Below are 18,803 nucleotides of genomic sequence, written 5' to 3' on the forward strand. Positions count from 1 at the left end.
CCAGCCCTCAGTCTCTCCCCTCAAGACACCTCTTCTCCATGGAGCTGGATTTACAGCCTGGATCATTCAGGCTGTATGGCCTCATTCAGTTTTTCCCTTTTTCCTAATTAGTCCCCAGATTTAGACAAGTCAGCCCTCTCTTACTGGTGTCTCCCACCAGGTAGCTAGTGCAGAGAGGTCTATCCACCTCATAGGGCTAGGCCTTTCTGAACGGGGTTTCTCCCTTTCAAGACACCTCCTCCAAGACTGACATGCCTCAAAGACATGGCATGGCCAGGCTGCCTGAGCCTAAAGCCGTTCTTTAACCCCTTCTTGCCTGGTGCATGTTTTCTAGACCACATCACTTCTGCTAGGGCAACATGTATTCAGTTGTTGATTATCCTTAATAGCTATCTACTTCAGAGGCAGACACCCAGGAACATTCCCCTTCTCCTTAGCACAGGAATAATGATGCAAGAATACAACACAGGGCATAAACATACCGAGAATTTATAATCTCAAACAGAATTCATAAATTGTACATAGACAGATTTCCCAAAGTGTCACATATAACATCAAAGCATATCCTCTAGAAGAGAAACACATTGAACAACCATCCCTACAGTCAATCCAAAGTGACTTTAAATGTGGTGCCAAACTATAGACACGTAGGACATAATTATCAGATTTGCAGAGCATCTGTGTAAGCCATGTATCTCTGAAAACTGTGCCTCGGGTGTCTTAATATGGACACCAAAAATCAAAGGTCACTTTTGAAAATTTGGTCCTTAATTTATGTACATGGAATTCTTGAGGGCTCAATCCAGTGCACTGTATTTGTGGCCACTATGTTAAACTGTAGGGAGAGGTTCTGCCCTTCTGCATACAGTGATATACCCTCTTTCTCACCCCATACCACACAATCAAATTGGCACCATGAAGGGCATGATGTAGTCCAAAGTGTCAAAATATACTTCCTGTGTTATTTTAGATAATACATTGTTGTTTTTTTATAATATTTGTACCTCCATTTGCTCAAATGCAAGTACAAGTGATAATCTTTGCCTGTATAATTTTGCAAACAGAACTTTAGTTATTCAGAAGTACAGCTGCTGTTGTCTAATCCTTGCCATCTCTTTATGCAGATTTCTTGGTACATTTCACATTTTTTTTCTTGGAATCTAGTGGTGAAAATAGTTTTAAAAAACACTTTTTGCCAAGCCTTTGCTAAGACTTGAACACTTTCTCTCAACCTAAAGAACTGATAGAATTAAAAAAGCTTTAAGACCACTTCATAACAATTTTGCTCAAGTTCATTATGGGTAGCTGGAAGGATCCTTCTGCTTTTAAGCATGGGTACATGGCATAATTCTATAAGCTTTGTATGCAAGTCTGAGAAGGTAGCAATAAGAATGAATATTAGAAACAAATTAATCTGGATAAATGAATATACTTCTCATTGATCTTGTTCTTACATCTGTGTTCTTACACTGGGACAATACGGTTAAACAGGTGTAAAAATGGTTTGAGATCAGTAATGAATGCTCTTTGAATAATACTTTCATTGTGTGTTCTATTTCCTCTATAGGGCTAGTACATTGTTATTTACTGGACTCATTGTAATACCGCATCACCTTTCCATTCATTATTCTCACTGGATAGTTTGAAGATTTTTCAATGAAAGGTTTTTAAACTAAAAATGCTTCTTACTGTCAAGTGTTTTATATCAATAAGAATTTTGGCTTATTTGTAACTGATGGGGAACAGGATTTAATTTAACTTCTCTCAAAATAATGACTTCAACAGACAACTTCCTACTACCCTCTAAAATCTGATTTATTGGAAAATATGTTCCATTCCTGTAACTGCCTTAACAATTTTTTTATATGAGAGTTAAGCTGCCTGTATTCAGTACACAAAATATAATGAATCATAAGTCTGTCAGAAAACCTCATTAATGTGGTGCTATTCAGTTGTTCATACACATGCAGAAGTCAGGTAAGATGGAATGCCTCCTTAGTACTTTCCTTATTTATGAGCATTATATTCCAAAAGTTCTGATACTGTTGTTTTGCCTGTGAAGTTTCTCTGGAACTCAAGCATGATTCAGGATCGTAAATTCTCTCCATCTCACTGAAACTGGTCAGAAAAATTACAGTAAAATAGGTACACCTAGTTCCCTGCCAGCTCACCTGCCCAGCTCCTCAGCAGCCCATGTGGTGGGCAGTTGGGACTACTCCTGGGGGAATTCTGCACCAAAAAATAAAAAATTTGGCAGCAAAAAAATTAAAAATTCTGCACACAATATTATAAAATTCTGCAACATTCTGCATATTTTCTCTGTCAAAATAATGGTTTCAATTATTTTGGTAATTTATTTAAACTACAATACAATAGATGGAGAATGGGAGTGAGGAGCACTGGGGGAAATCCCCAAACCCTCTTGCTTAACAGTAATATAACTAGGTTTGACCCTTTATTTCTAGTTATTAGTCAACAAATAAATGCAGCCATATGTTGCATCAGTGTTACATCATAGGCAACTGAAGAGCAAGTGAAGGCTGGGAAATCAAACTCACAATTTATATTGCCTACTGACCATCTCCAGAAAGGACAATAGCAAACAGTTCATGGAGCACATTCTGATAGGACATTTTTTCAGTCCAAAACTTTAGTCCAAAACAATTCTAATCACTAAAGCACCATACGCATTTATAAGGCCATACTGTCCTTTACACCACTCTGACAATTTAAAGGAGCCTTAAAACGTTTACACCTGTTTTATACTCAGGGGGGAATTCACAAAGAGAATGGGAACAATTCACTAAGCAGGCAGGCTGATACATTCTGCTCTGCCTGAGGGGACAGTGCCTGTCCCATGCCTTCCTACCCCGAAGCCCTGCCCCTCCAGGCCAAGAGTGCTACAATAGTGAGTGAGAGGGACAGAGTGTCTCTCTCTCACACACACACATGACTGCACAGCCCCACCCCCTTTGGATGGTGAGTTACATCTCTAGTGACTACTCCGGGTGCCCAAACCAACCTGCCTGTGCTGCTGGGGAAGGGCACATGACCACTCTTGCGGCTTCCCTTTGCTTCCCCATCAGAAGTCATTTTTCTGAGGGGAAGCAAAGAAATCTGCAGGAGACATGAATTCTGCGCATACACAGTGATGCAGAATTCCTCCAGGAGTATGGGACACCAAGGCTTTTAGGCTCCAGGGTAGCCTCCCAGGTGGACTGCTTTAGCGTCAAGGGGGCTCCCAGGGTCTGTGGCTCCATTCCTTTTGGTGGTGATTTTCTAATTTTTGGTGTTTATTCCTAATTGGAATAAAACCAAATTTCAAAATATCAAAACTCTCCATGAAATTGAATTATCTTTCTCTGCCCAGCACTCCATTTCATGCACAAAGTGCCTTGGTTTGACTATTCACTGGAACTTTAATAGAGCAAGCTTCTGGTCTGATACCCAAGGTGCCAAAAATTAGGAAATATCAATAGAGGTATAAATGAATGTTTATTCCAAAATTCTGGCTCATCCATGTTACATTTGACTCTGGCCTTCTTTTGCAGAACATGAAGACAAACTCTTTGTGAAAGAGGTTTCTTATCAATGAGGCTATTTACAGAACTCAGAATTCACTGAGCAGGTGGTGATATTCAAAGATTGGAGAGGGTTCTTAGAACTGACTGACAATACACCTTTAACAGACACATGAAAAATGTGTCTCCGCCAACAGCCTTTAGGATGAAATCCTGACCCCGTTGAAATCAATGGAATTTTTGCCACTCATTTCAACACACCCAAGGTTTCACTCCCTGTGTCTAGCTACTGTTAACCCCTGTGCTAAAGTTATCTATCTCTGCCCATCTGGTTTCCTGGCATTTTAAATTGCACTTCAGCTTTTCCCTGCTTGATGCAGCCCACATTCCTATTGTTTGTAATTTGTTCCAAGGTGTCACCTGCTGATTGGCCAGTCATAATATGATATCACAGTCACAGAAGACAAATAAAGAGTATAAGTTACTGTAGCAGCAGATGTATGTTTGGGACAATCTTATATTTTTTGGCTGATTAGCTGCTTTACCCTTCTTAATTAGGGGACCCTGGAGGACAGAGGGAAAAAGATCAAAATGTCCATTATGTATCAAGTCAATCATGTCAAGAAGTGCTAGTCTTTTCTCCTGAGACAGGATGCCTGGACCGAACTGATATACTAATAGAGACACTGCATGAGCTCACCGAAAGCAAGTCAGCGAGCAAAATACAGAAAACAATAAAATATTTATTAGGAAAGAGCCTGGTCCAGTATTTAAAGCACAAGATGGAGAGGCAGAAGATCTGAGGTTTATTCATAGTTTATTCTGCCACCAACTTGCTGTGTGAGTTTGGACAAGTCACTTAAACTGCCTGTGCATCAATTTCTCCATCTTAAAAATGGGGATAATAATATGGACCTAACTCATCAGGATACTGTGAGGATTAATTTACTAATGGGTTAAATTCAGCCCTGCACAGAAAGATAGGACAGCCCAAGTCCTACTTACCACTTAAGTCAGAACAACATGTCCTACCTCTGGGACAGCAAATGGCCAAAATTACTTGCAAAGTCAGCCTCATTTTGTTTGACTCCACATTGCATGTATTGTTTTGTACTATGGGGAGCTACTCTTTTAAAAATATTTCTCCTTTGTCTTTTAAAAAAACTATTTCACTGTAATTCCTGTATTAACATTGACAAGCATTCAATTACAAATTTAGCTATATTTTACAGTACATCAATGCTGTAATTTTTTGACATGTCAACATATTTAGGGAAGCAAGAATATTTTTGAGGCAATGTAATAAGTACTACTGTGTTTCATCATTCAAATTATATTGCTTGCACATTTTGTAGAAGTCACCACTTGTCATTCAGTACAGCTGGAGTTTGCACCTTAGGGAAAAAAAGATCTTGCAGAGGTAACTTGTGAGCTAGTAAAAGTTTGCTGTTAACTTGTTTTCCCTTAAGTTAATTTATGGCCTCCTATACTCCTCGCAAAAGAATAAATTTGCCTTCATGTCCCTGTGAATTCCAAACTCTGGTCTATTAATCATAAATTACCAGAAATGTCATATATCTCTCCTATCCAAGAAAATATTGTATGCTCAAGTTTTTCATGAGCACATGCTGGGCAGTATATTGAGAAGTGCACAACTGTACCACTGCAACTACTAGCACCAGCACGCATGCATCCCCTTTTCCTGCTTCTGAAGGATATAATCAATTCCACATAAGCTTTATAGCCAAAGCTAAAGATATTTTCTCACAGTGAGGGTACTATAAGTTTCATAGATATACTCATTGATTTCCCATAGTGAAGCCTGCTGATGAAATGCCATGACTGAAGTACAGACAGGATGAATTTACATGACAAAGAGTGCAATGAGCAATCTCTGATTCTACTTTAAAGTGTTTATTGAGAAGAAGGAAGGATGATGAGATTAACTAGGTTAAGGGAGACCAAAGAGGAAAAGAACAAATGTCCTAAATAGGAATGAAATGAGACTAATGGATTTAAATTGAGATGCATCTGTGTTCTCGGAAATGAAATCAAGACAACTCCATTTATGTAATATTTGTGTACATTTAGAAACCAGAGAATTACTGCTTAGACGGCCTACATATTTCCTTTCTTTGATGCATTAAGGTCACGTTGTAACATATCTAAAAAGAAAGAAGATAAAGGCCAAAGTGATAGTAGATAATTTAGGAATCTTCTGAAAAAAACAGCTAAATTCTGCACACATTGCTCAAGCAAGAGTCCCAGGCACAGATCCTAAAAGGTATTTAGTTGATTTCAATGGGAGGTAGGCACTTAAGTACCTTTGAGGATCTAGGCCCTAGTGACTTCAACAGAAGAGTTGCTCAAGTAACAACAGCAGAATTTGGAACGTAATGTATTTCCTAGCATCCTAAGGATGTAAAGAGGATCATATTATGTTTTGTCCTGGAATATCACATATAAGGCAAAACAAGGAGCTGGGCAGACAGGGGACTAATGAGAGATTATTTTCAATGGTCGGGGCATGACCTCTTCAGGTGGAGTGCAGAGGGTAGTTGAATGATCTACAGACTGATTCAATCCAACACAGGGAAGATAAGCCTTTTCTCACTCTTATAACGATGATAAAGCCAGAGCCAGAGCAGTACCCTGAAGAACTGGCTGTACTTGTGGGTACATCTAGACTACCCGCCGTATCGGCGGGTAGCGCTCGATTTCTCGGAGATCGATATATTGCGTCTCATCTAGACGCGATATATCGATCCCTGAACGCGCTCCTGTCGACTCCAGAACTCCACCAGCAGGAGCCATGGACATCGATCCCGCATCGTGAGGGAGAGGGTATCGACTAAGATACTACTTCTTCTACACTTTTCACTTTTCTGCTGAAGTGATCTCTTAGATTGATTCCCCCGCTCTAGTGTAGACCAGCCCTGAGGCAGAGAACCCAGAAAAAAGAAAACAGAAAGAGAATTTCTGTCTTTTCATTATAGCCTGTAAGGGCAATAGCAGCAGAGAAATCAAGAGAAGGCTAAGAACACAGACCTATTTGCTGTCCTGTAGTTATTAGCTTTAGTTCAACCACAAATTATTCAACTTGATAGTTTGAATGGATGACATTCTGTGTGCTCTGTTATTCAGTGGTCCCTGTTGGCCTTAAAAACCTATGAACATATGAAGGACGACAAAAGTGACCTAAGGAAGTTGTAATGGGTATATCATTGATCTACCAGATCTAGCACACAAGGTCCTACTGCAGGGACACAGCAAATGTTTTTATTTGTGGGGGCTAGAGTTAAAAAATATATATATAATAATTGTTGAATATCATTGTAATGAGTAATTTTGTACCAAAACTAAATTAGTTCTCTTTTAATAATGTGAGATAAAAGAGCTTCTATTCCAAACATAGTGTTTCTTTTATTATTACAATCCCTAAAGCCCTCCCCAAGCCCTCTAGTATCTATGCACAGGAATGTCATCGCAGGTCTCCTTTCTTAAGTGGTCAAGTGTTGTTTTGGTCCAGGTCAAAATCAAATGTCTAAGAGGCAGTAATAAGAGCCAGGGTCAGTAAAGTTACTTTATCCATGAAAAAGTGTTAAACAATGAATAACCCAACCATAGATAGTCCTCTGAATCCACTTTCATAGATGAGCTAACTTGAGCAAACTAACACCTCCTTCCAGGTACTGGTCATTGGAGACATAATTAGCATTTATAAATAAAAATATTGAAAACATTTAGGATGCTGTGCAGGACACATCTGTGAAATCTGGCTTTCAATTATCAGGAGGTTTATTGTGTGAGATTTTGGGGCAAAGGTTAGAGGCAACCAGTTTGTGTGGCTGTATTGTTTGATCATTTAGAGCATGTCTACACTGCACAATTAAGTTGATTTAATGTAAGTTGACATCCAGTTGCCACAGTAATTAAGTCAGTCGTGTGTGTCCATACCATGCTCATTGTGTCAGTGGAGTACATCCTCACTAGCAGTGCTTGCATCAATGCACAGAGCAGTGCACCCTGGGTAGCTAACCCACAGTGCATCTAGCCACACGGGGTTTTGGGAAGGGCTTGCAACACCTTATGGGACCAAAACATTGTCATAGGAGGGAATAGGAACATGGCTTTGGTCTCCCATGATACAGTTTCTTCTCTCCCTCCCTCCCCTGATATCAATGACAAACAACGCATACGTTCTCGTGCCTTTTTTTTCGAAACCCGAGAAGCATGGACCCTGCTTGACTGTACATTCTTGTTGTGAGCATTACAAACACCTCGTTCCTTACCCTGCTGTATTTCCAGAGCCAAGACAGGAGCTGCCACGCAGAACATTGAGATGTCATGCAAGCAGCCCTGCTGCAAGCCATAGAACAAAACAATTGCTGATAGCTACTGGCAGTCATGCAGCAGCTGAACAAGGTGGAGTGTCGTTTTTGGTCCCGGGAAACAAGCACTGACTGGTAGGATCACATCATTATGCAGCTATGGATCCACAGTAGGATCCCAGCCTTGAAGTACAGCAACACTAAAATTAAACTGGTTCTGACAGTGGAGAAGCGAGTGGCAATCGCTTTCTGGAGCTTGCAATGCCAGACTGCTATCAGTCAGTGGGGAATCAATTCAGAGTTGGTAAATCCACTGTAAGAGCTGATGGGATCCAAGTGTGTAAGGCCATTAATCAAATTCTGCTAAAAGGGTCGTGACTCTGGGCAACATGCAGGACATAGTGGATGGTTTTGCAATGATGAGGTTACTAACTGCAGTGGGGTGATAGATGACATGCATATCCCTATCTTGGTACCAGATCACCATGCCAAAGAGTACATAAACCATCAGGGATACTTTTAAATGGTTTTGCAAGTGCTGGTGAATCACAGATGGTGTTTCACTCACATCAACATGGGACGGTTAGGAAAGGTGCATGAGACATGCATCTTTACGAACACAGAAAGCTGCAATTAGGGACTTTCTTTCCAGATCACAAAATAACCACTGATTATGTTGAAATGCCAATAGTGATCCTGGGAGACCCAGCCTAGCCCTTGCTCCCATGGCTTATGAAGCCATATACCAGCCACCTGGACAGCAGTAAGGAGCAGTTCAACAACAGGCTGAGCAAGGGCAGAACGGTGGTGGAATGTGCCTTTGGACATTTAAGGGGAGAAACCATGTCAGCTTGTCTGTCAAAGTACCGCAGTCTTGACCATCAAATGTCTTTGATTTGTCGCCTTTTGTTCTTGATATCCTTCCCCGGTGTTGAGAGGAAGGGATATTGCACCTCCTCCCCACCACCACCACCACTTCCAGGAACATTTGGGAGAGGGGGATTGGGAACAGGGCAATGCTTGCAGACAGTTCTGTAGGGGCTGCAGAGGAAGTCTAGCCTCAAGCTGCTGTTCCTGAAGCTCAGCCAGATGTCTCAACATAACTGATTGGCCCTTCATAATCTGCAGCATCTCTTCCTGCATGACATACTCATGCTCCTGGGATGCTCTCCAGGTCCATGTCCAGTTTTTCAGACAATGAAATCCTCCAAGCTCTTAGCTCCATCTCAGCTGTCAGAGGTGTTTGTTATCTCAGTGAACGTCATCATGCATCCTCTTTTTTCGCCTTCTAATCTGCAAAAGCCACTCAGCTGGTATGGAGGATGTGCTGAAGACTATAAGGCATGTATTACACTCAAGTGCAAGCCAGAACATGCTCAGAATCCCTAGCTATTCAATGAACTGGTTTGCTGTTCCAGTCATGGTGAGTATGGTCTTGTGGCATGGGCGACAGGTCTTGTTCTGCAACTTGTGGCAAACCCATGTTGGGAGCACAGGTGGGCAGGTGGACAGTGCCCTCTCCCCCTAGAAACATGGGCATTGCTTTGAGACCAGGGATCTGCATTAAGCCTCCAAAATTGCTGTCTTTGTCCAACTTGGTGTGGGTGGGTCAGGAGTTGAGGCCATGAGAGAACACAGGAAGTCCATCCCTCCTTCCCTTAATGCTGCTGGTAGTAGTAGCCCCGGACTTGCAGAATCTGAGGTCAACATCGATTCCTGTCAACCAAATCACCAGCATGTTAGGAAAAGTGTGGCTGAGGGACCTGGAAGTCACCAGGGGTAGTGGATCACATGCTCTATTGTTTGCAGTATGAGCACTTGTAATGAAAACTTCCACCATTTCTCCTATGTGATATCAGTCTCCTGAGGGTAACAAAGGTGACAGGGGAGCAGATGCTGCAAGTGTCTGGGTACAGACCTGGTCCTTATGCTGCTAGGCTGTGTACCACAATGATGCCAGCAGAGTTAATATTGGAGTGGCATGGGGAAGTGTCCTACAGTGGTGGAAGAAATAAGGCAGTCCTCCCCAGAAACCTTCTGCAAAGGATGCAGAGTACCTCCATGAAAGTTTCCTAGAGATCTCCATGGAGGATTGCCAGGGCATCCCCGTGCACATAAACAGTCTTTTCCAGGGAGTACCCTCTGTGTAGCTGGAGCAGCCACTGGGAAGCAGATACCCACAGCACCTCACTTTTTCTTCAGATTAAACATAAAATATAAGAGCATGTAACCCCTACAATTTGATTGGAACTTCATGCACAACAGAGGTGCCTTCCCCAGCATCACGCTTGGACATCATGCTGTCCTGCGACCAGTGAGGCTCTGTGGATAAAACCAGCTCCTGGTTCTCAGGGAGAATGGATCCACTACTTGCCTGTCTCCCTTTCTTCTCCTCCTAATGCACCTAATCATTCCTCATCAAGAATGCCCATCTTGTCATTGCGTGAGGTGGCCTGAGACTCAGATTCATGGGGGGTGTCCATGAGAGCATTTGGGGGTAGAGGTGGGGTTGCCATCAAGAATCAAATGCAGCTCATTGTAGAAGTGGCATGTCTCTGGTGCAGAATCAGAATTACGGTTCGCCCTCCTTGTCTTCTGGTACGCCTCCAAAGTTCTTTGATTTTCATGCAGCACTGCTGCGTGTCCCTACTGTAGCCCTTGTCCCCCATGCCTCATGCAATCTTTGGATAGATGTCTGTGTTTCTTCTATTGGATCAGAGCTGTGCCTGAACAGATTTTTCTCCCCACAGACTAGTAAGGTTCACTACCTCCTGTGTACTCCAGGCTGGAGAACCTTTGGGGCATTGAGTCACCGTGATCAGCTGGGCTGGCGCGCTCTCCATGTTGATCATACAGGAAATGGGAATTCCAAAGTTCCTGGGGCTTTAACAGGGGAGGGGCTGTTTCCTGTATACCTGGCTGCTGTGCAGTGGATTTGAATGCTCTCACCAGAGAGGCCACAACTGAGCATTGTGGGACGCCTCCTGAAGACCAATTCAATCGACTTACACAACGCTGTGTCCACACTGCCTGTCGACTCATCAACATTGAATTAAGTACTATGCCTCTTGTGGATAAACTTATCTATGCCATTTGTATTGCTCCCATCACTCTAGTATCTAGGAACCATGTTTTGCTGATCCTTGTGGCATATAGCACCCTTGACACTCTGTAAAGAACCTCTGCTGAGGAACTACATTTGAGAGGGTCATTTGGAACACACAAGTAATGTCACTTTCCCCTGCTAAAAACCCTCACAAGAGATTACAAATGTCATGAGGATACGTATAACCAATACAGAGGCTCTAAGAGAGGACTTCCTCTAGTATTTTAAATTATGAAAAACACACATCTTAATGCATGGCTTCTTCTCTGTCCAGAAAAACATGATTTACTTTCAGCATGAAAAAGGTGCACATGTGAGACAGATAAAACTTCATAAAATTGCAGTCACAACAAGTGAGTCTCTCAGCAACCAACACTATTAATAGATTATTGTAACTCTTTCGGGCTAAGGTGCATATGCCTTTCCACTGCCATATGCAGATAGACCAGCAGTAATACAGAATGAAAGGGGGAAGCCAAGAGAAAGTCTTTGTTTGATGTGTTAATGTACAATTGTTTGAGATTAAGCCTATGGAAGCATGTGACAATAATGTGACATAGCAAGTAATAAGGAAAATGGAAATGGAAAATTGAGCTTTTACACAGACTGCCCATCTATGCTTGGAAACTCTGTCCTTACAAAACTGACAATCACCTAATCTGTAGAGACACTAACACAGTGGTTCTCAACCTGTGGCCCAGGGGCTGCTTGTGGCCCAATCAGTACATAACTGCAGCCCATGTGACATCTTCAGGGCCATACAGCTAGTACATTATTGTGTTGATGCAGCCCACATCACACATAAAGAGCTGCATATGTGGCCCACAGTGGTAAATAAGTTAAGAATCACTGCTCTAACAGATGGGTAGAAATCTATGCCATGTATGAGCGTCATGTATGATGAATTATTCCAAGTCAAGAACTTTAATATGGCTCTCCTTTTAAGCTTCCATGCTTATGGTTAAAGAATATAATTACTAATACAACTCAAGTAGTGTACTGGACTGAAATCGAAAATGGGGAAAAAATGCTTGGTGTGAACATGTAGAGTTAATGTTTGGCTCCTTATCTCAATGATCTGCATGAAAATACAGAGAGAAGTATTAAAATGGAGTCTCCACTTCACCTTTGCATTGTACAGCACTGAACACAAATGATTCTGCAGGACAACATTTGTGCTGGACAGGTCAAAAGCTTGAGACATCCTGTACTGTGTGCTTCAATGAGAAAAAGACCTGCTCAAAATTTCTGCCAAACAGCCGTCAAGCATTAGTTGCTTCCAATTTCCTGAATTCCCAGAGAAGGAAACAAAACAGTAATTAGTTCAGATTTATTTCAACTCTCTCTTGAAGTTAATGGCTGTTTAAATAACTCTGAACAACGTGACAGTGCTGAACATTTGTGTGTGCTTATTTGGGAAGGTGCTTTGTACTGTAGATCTGAATTAGCATGTGTGTCATACTGAATGACACAACAATTATCTTTGCAAATATCCAGGTTTAGTGAAAAATGAAGAATAAAATCCCACATACACCGTTAGAAAATGTCAGGTTTACAGTAATTAGCTCATTTGCATGTTTTAAATCAAAGCAGCTTTTGAGTAATACAAATGTATATTCATATCTTAACTTAGCTAACTACCATTTTATAGCCCTCAGAAGTTAAAAATACTCAAACATTTTGAATACACACACACACAGCCAAATTTACACCCACAACTAAGTCTTACTTAGTCAAAATTCCCATTGACTTCAATGAAAGTTTTGCCTGAGTGAGGAATGGATGAAGTTTCCTATATATAGCATCTACATATTTAGCAACTCTTTGTTCTTGAGCTCAGAAATTGTATGCCAAATTCCATTTTGAAGCAAGTTATTTAGCTGAGCTATAAAAACTGGATTAATATAATTGTAATGAAAACACCAAAAGAACTCAAATTACTATATATAATGACTTAGTCAGAGCCGCTATAATAATCTCCTGTAATTTAGGAACTGAATTCTATGGCTGAAATCCTGAGGCCCGGGGAGGGGTTACAGCAAAAACTGTAGCCCCGTAGAATTACTGTGGTTCTGCTGCACAGGCAGGGAGAATGAAAAGCAGTGGTGGAGCAAAGAAGATTCTGCAGGCCATTATATATCATGAAAAAGCATGGTGGGGCAGAATGTGGCCAGTAGGTCCACATATTGTACAGATCTCTTGTCCTACAAACATGCATATGGCTGTGGGGAATAGCAGCTTATGTTACTACATATGCCATGGTAACAGATGTGCAGCAGATGAGCACTGGCTGCTACAGACTGGGACTGAGGATTCCATTCCCAGTTAAACATGCTATGTCCTCTTTTCGAACATTCCTCACCTCCACTGTATTCCAGATTACACATTCTAAAATACTAATGTAAACAAGTTGAATTTTAGAATGTACTAGCTGGCTGAGTTGAAGCCTGGGGTTCACTTAAAACTTGCTCTTTCTATGCTACGGATTTTAAACATGTTAGTTAAAACATGTTAGCTAACACATTTTTTGAATTCATCCAGCCAATGTGAACAGGTCCCTACATGAAAGGAGAACAATATCCGATGCAGTTCCAATAAGTAAGTAAATCTTATAATTCTGTTAAACAGGCCAAAGAAGGTATAGAATCTAGTTCACTCTCCCAGAGCTGTGTTACTTCTGAAGAGGAGTAAAAGAAAAAATAACTTATTTTTTGTCACTAAACTAGGCAGATATGATTCAGTATATATAGGGAGATCAGTTGAGTAAGAATGTGCCATTTTTTACATATCGCATTTTGGTAGATCCACACTTCAACATCTCCATTGTCAAATTCCAAAGAGGTAGCATCTAAGATCTTTTTTTAATTCAGCAATTTAGTTGCATGAGATCAAAGGTAAACTACCCTATCTCATTTAGAAGGAAAGCTGAAACCCTTAAATTAACAGCTTTAGTGAAAATGAGAAAATCTAAATTTGTTACTTAAAACAATACTACTAGTGACTACAAATTACACATTTGCTTTGCTTTAGCTCAGTAAGAAATTCCTAGATTGTCTAACCCATATTATTTATGGTTCAGTGATTTACATGGGAGTTTAGGAATGTCAGTGCTTGAGAACAGAACATGCAATATTCAGCTGCAAACACAGATAATGAACAAGGGTAACCCTCACCTCTGTTATCACAGAGTCGCTTAACCTGTTCAGTTGGTCTAAAAATGATGATTCTTGACTGTGTTAATGCAGTTATAATGTTCTGTTCAAATTAAATTCCGGTTTGAATCTGAAATAAAGTAAGAATAAAAATTCATAGGCAAGGAACACAAGACAATTTATTCTACATTTGTCATTAATTAACACAATGAATAAGTGACTCTGAAATCCAGCTTGTAGAAATTTTACAGATACATTCAATATTATTACAGAAGACTGCTGAGTTATTATAGATAGTATTAAGATCCAAAAAAATTTAAAAGCCAGTTCTGTTTTAATCTATAGGTTGCTAATCACTTTTATATATGTGCTAACAATGCACACCACATATGTTTTATTGACCCTATTGTGCACCAGCTCATTAACCACAGTTGCTCTTGATGCGCACACATACAGGACCAAGACATATAGACAGACAGAGAATGAGCTACAACAATATAAAGAGAAGCTTTGGGGCCAAAGTAAAGAGGAGCGGGTGCTCTAAAACTATAATTTTGTTTAACTGTGCGCATGATAAAGCAGTTTTAGTGCAGATATTTATTAGAAAATCAGGTACCAGTCAAAGGATGGGGAGATGGAGTGATATCAGTCTCTTATTTAAAATACTGCTCAAGGGAATTTTGGATGATACTACTGGCAACAATTGGCACCTTGCCCATAATGGTGGAGCTTTACAAGTGATAGCACAAAGATAGCAAATTTTAATGTTGATTTTAATGGGATTTCTCAGGTGCAGAAAGTTATTTATATTCATTCATTGAGTGTTTTGCTGGCTTAAGACTTAAGATCCTGATCCAGGGCCCACTGAAATCAATAGGACCTTTTCACTGACTTCAAGGGGCTCTGTGTCAGGCCTTAAATGTATAACTAGTACAAAAGTGTTGAAATGAGCTATGCTGATCTGATGGTATCAATAGGGTAAGCATCTGAGAATTTTCATTATTATTTCAGGGTGGTCAGTGTTGAACCCAAAGAGGGATGCAGTCAGAAAAGCCTACAATATATATACACATCACTTAAAACATGGAACTACTCACAAAGAATTGGTTTAGATTTTCCATTCCTCACTTCTCTCTTTTCCAGTCTATAAAAGCTTCCCCCTTCTGATCCTTACATTCCATCCCTCACACCCTCAAACAGTATTTTCCTTAATATTTTTAAGTAATTTTTTTAAAAAATATTTCTAATACCTTATTTTGCATTTGTCATTAAAAATGAAATTGATTACATATAAAAAACAATTTCATTTTTAATGTTTCCAAATTATACTCATTAAGGGCCCAATTCTGCTACCTTTATTCAGGTTGAGTAGAACCCTACATTGCAAATTACCCCATTGACTTGAATAGAATTTCTCATAAATGTAATAAAATGGAAATTTTTCCATTGACTGCAATGGGCTTTGGATCAGGCCTGATATGAGTAACAGTGACCAAATGCTGAATGATTAATGATATATATTTTTTAAATAAAACACATTACCTATGTTACAAATATCCCCATAGATTATTAAAAGTGAAGGAAAATGAATAATCTAATTTATTTCATTTATGTGACTTTATTTAATTTCTCTCAGAATGAATGCTGAATGCACTGGTAAATTTTATTTTTGTTTGTAATTAATTTCTCGACCATTTAATATGTAGGTTTTCATGAAATGGCAAAATTCTGCAATGGTTAGGTTGCCAAAACTGCAAGAGCATGTTTATTTGTTCAAAAATGTTTCTACTGGAATTTAGGAGAAAACCATGGAGTTATTTCTATTTATTTTAAATTCTGTAAAATATTGTTTTTAGAAAACCATTATTTTGGGTCATAAATGACTGGCAGTGTCTCGTTAGGAAACAAGGAATTCTTCTATATGCTCCATCAATAAAGTACTACAGGATGGAGCCATAATAGGCCATAACACGGGAGCCTGCCACAGTGCTGTTGCAATTTTTTGGCTATTGTTACAGAATATAGTAGTACTTTTATAAGGATAAGGGTCATGTGAATACTTGTGTAAGATAGACTATAGGAATAGAAGGAAAAAGTCTTTGTGAGCCACCTACTGTTTGAAATTAAACCTCACAGTTCTTGGAAATGAAACTTTTGCTAATCAAAAACTATTTCCTGGAGTTAGACACCTCTTCAAAATACACAGTTAAGTCCTCTTCTTCTGTTATTATACTAGATTGATAATATATCTTTAGTGCATAGACAACCTATTGATGTTGATCATCTTCCTCAGATAGACAATCACAATTTAAAAGAGTGCAATATTTCAACTTGGTGATTTTTCTCAAATGTTGTTAAATGAACATTTTGTAATATCTGTGAAACATGTTATTTTAGTAACAGTAGCAACAACCTTTCATCATTAAGTAAGTAATAGATTCCCTTAGAAGACTTTAGGGATTAATTTTTGCGTGGATCAGAATTTCAGGAACAGTACATAGACACTAGTTTTAAAAAAGAGTAACAGTGACGAACAGCCTATAAATAGGAATTTCAGGCTTCTCTGTGGCAACTGCCAAGTTTCTTAGAACATCAGAGTTCCTCACATGTTCAATAGTACCTAGAAATTTTCAAACAGATTAGGCCTAAATAATATATAAACATCAGCAATATGAAATATTTGACAGTGTGGTATAACAAAAAGAGATATATATTAGAATAAAATATTTAACCCTTCAGTGTCTTGGTTTCTTTAAGAAAAGTGTAAATAACTGATAATAGCTAGGGTGTGGGATGAAAGGGGAGACTATCACAGCTTTCTAGACCCAGTCTGACCAAAGGATCCCATGCCATTCAAGACATCGCATTCACTGTTTTCTCTCTAGTGCTTGACTCCTCCACTCTCTGTCCTCTGAAGGTTGGTCAAATTCCTAGAATATTTACTTGCTTATAAACCTCAGCAGTCTTTGCACCAAGCACAAATAAAGGGTGCTAGTGCAAAAGCTATTTGGCATATAGTGAAAGTTACCTGACATGCTAAGACATGTTAAACAAATGGGGTCTGATCTCACAGTGATGTAAATCAGGAATAATTCCATTTAAGTGAATTTAGTTACACCACTCTAAAACCATGAGCTCACAATCAGGCCCATGTTATTGAATGAGGCACAGTGTAAGTGATATCGGGTTGGATTCACCACTGTGTTACTCCAGTTTTACATCAGCGTAACCACTGATGGAAATACTGATGTGAAAGTGGGTTAAAGCACTGGTGAATCATGCCCAATATGTTTAAGATGTTCCATATAAAGTTTGTAGACACCTGAGACTCTTAAATATTGAAGGTCCTTAGGAATCTTCTTAAGGATGGTATAAAAGTACTGGAGGTAGTTACCAAATTTGTTTCTGCTAACTCAAATAATAGTCACAAATGGTTCATTACATTTACAGCATGTGTAACCCACGCCTGTTGGGTGTGGCACTCTGTCACATTCTACTAGCACCTAGATCAGCTAGTCTAGAGATTGAAGAGTCTGCTACAGCCTTGACTAAGGTCATGTCTACACTTATCTCTGGAGTGATCAATCCAGCAGAGGTCGATTTATTGCGTCTAGTGAAGATGTGATAAATCGACTGCCGAGCGCTCTCCAGTTGACTCTGGTACTCCACCGGAGCAAGGGAGGAGCGTCAGCAGTCAACTTACCACAGTGACTGAAGACACCACAGTAAGTAGATCTTATTCACGTAGCTGAAGTTTCGTAACTTAGATCGATCCCCCCTCCTAGTGTAGACCAGGTCTCAGAGAGATGTGTCTTTTAGCTCATGTAGTAGAAGCTCATGCATTAAGCTCCCGAGGTCCCAGATTTGATGACGCTGCCAATTAGGATCTGTTGGCGTTAAAAATAGGAGCCCGTCCAGGATATCAACTAGGAAGTCTTTGAAGCTCGGGACACACTTCCTCAGCTAAGGGAAGTATATAACCCATGCCTGCTTGGTGTGGCACCTAGACCAGCTAGAAATTGAAGAGTCTGCTGTAGCCTTGGCTAAGAGAGATGTGTCTTTTAGCTCATGCAGTAGAGGCTCATGCATTAAGCTCCAGAGATACCAGGGTCTGTCAGTGTTACACATGTATGCTCTTTGTGAATCAAATTACATCCAGAGTTACACAGGTGCAACTCCCACTGACTTCACTTACAGTTGCACCTATGTATCAGAGTGTGAAATTTGACTTTATGTTTAGTCTAGCACGCAACATCTGCAAAATGTTGTTTCACTTCTGTGACAACTATGATACATTCCATATTCTTCCTTTTGATTCCTCTGTTCACAAGCAGTTAGGCCTAAATGTTCAAAAAAAGTCACTCAATTTTGGGGTGCTCCACTTGAACCATCTTCATGGGGCCTGCCTTCCAGAAAGAGCTGAGCACCCAGCCTCTAAAAACAGGGCTTTTTAAGATCCCTCAGGTTGAACACACAAAAACCGAAGCATTCAAAATCATTAGTTACTTTTGAAAATGTAGGCTGGATATATTAGTGACATTTGTAGGAGAAACATAGTTAATCATAAAATGTACTGAAAGATTTAGAACCAGACCTCTGAGCAGTTTGAAAAGCAGGAATACTGAACCTTTGTTCATCTACAAAAATGGTACTTAAGACTCTGTGGACCTATTACTGTGTGTAAAAAGATTAA

The 18,803-nt window shown here is 39.9% G+C and overlaps 1 protein-coding gene across 4 annotated transcripts in view; it reads right to left on the bottom strand.

Annotated features, from left to right (window-relative positions):
- The window catches only part of LOC120384471 (neural-cadherin-like), a 137,619-nt gene that overhangs the window by 116,281 nt on the left and 2,535 nt on the right, over nt 1–18,803 (bottom strand). For all 4 annotated transcript variants that reach the window (XM_039503237.1, XM_039503236.1, XM_039503239.1 and 1 more), the window contains exon 3: nt 14,132–14,240. The gene's annotated coding sequence lies outside the window, so the exon portion shown is untranslated. The remainder of the gene's footprint in view (nt 1–14,131; nt 14,241–18,803) is intronic.

This window comes from Mauremys reevesii, linkage group 16, assembly GCF_016161935.1.
Source record: "Mauremys reevesii isolate NIE-2019 linkage group 16, ASM1616193v1, whole genome shotgun sequence".
In the NCBI taxonomy this organism is placed as follows: Eukaryota; Metazoa; Chordata; order Testudines; family Geoemydidae; genus Mauremys; species Mauremys reevesii.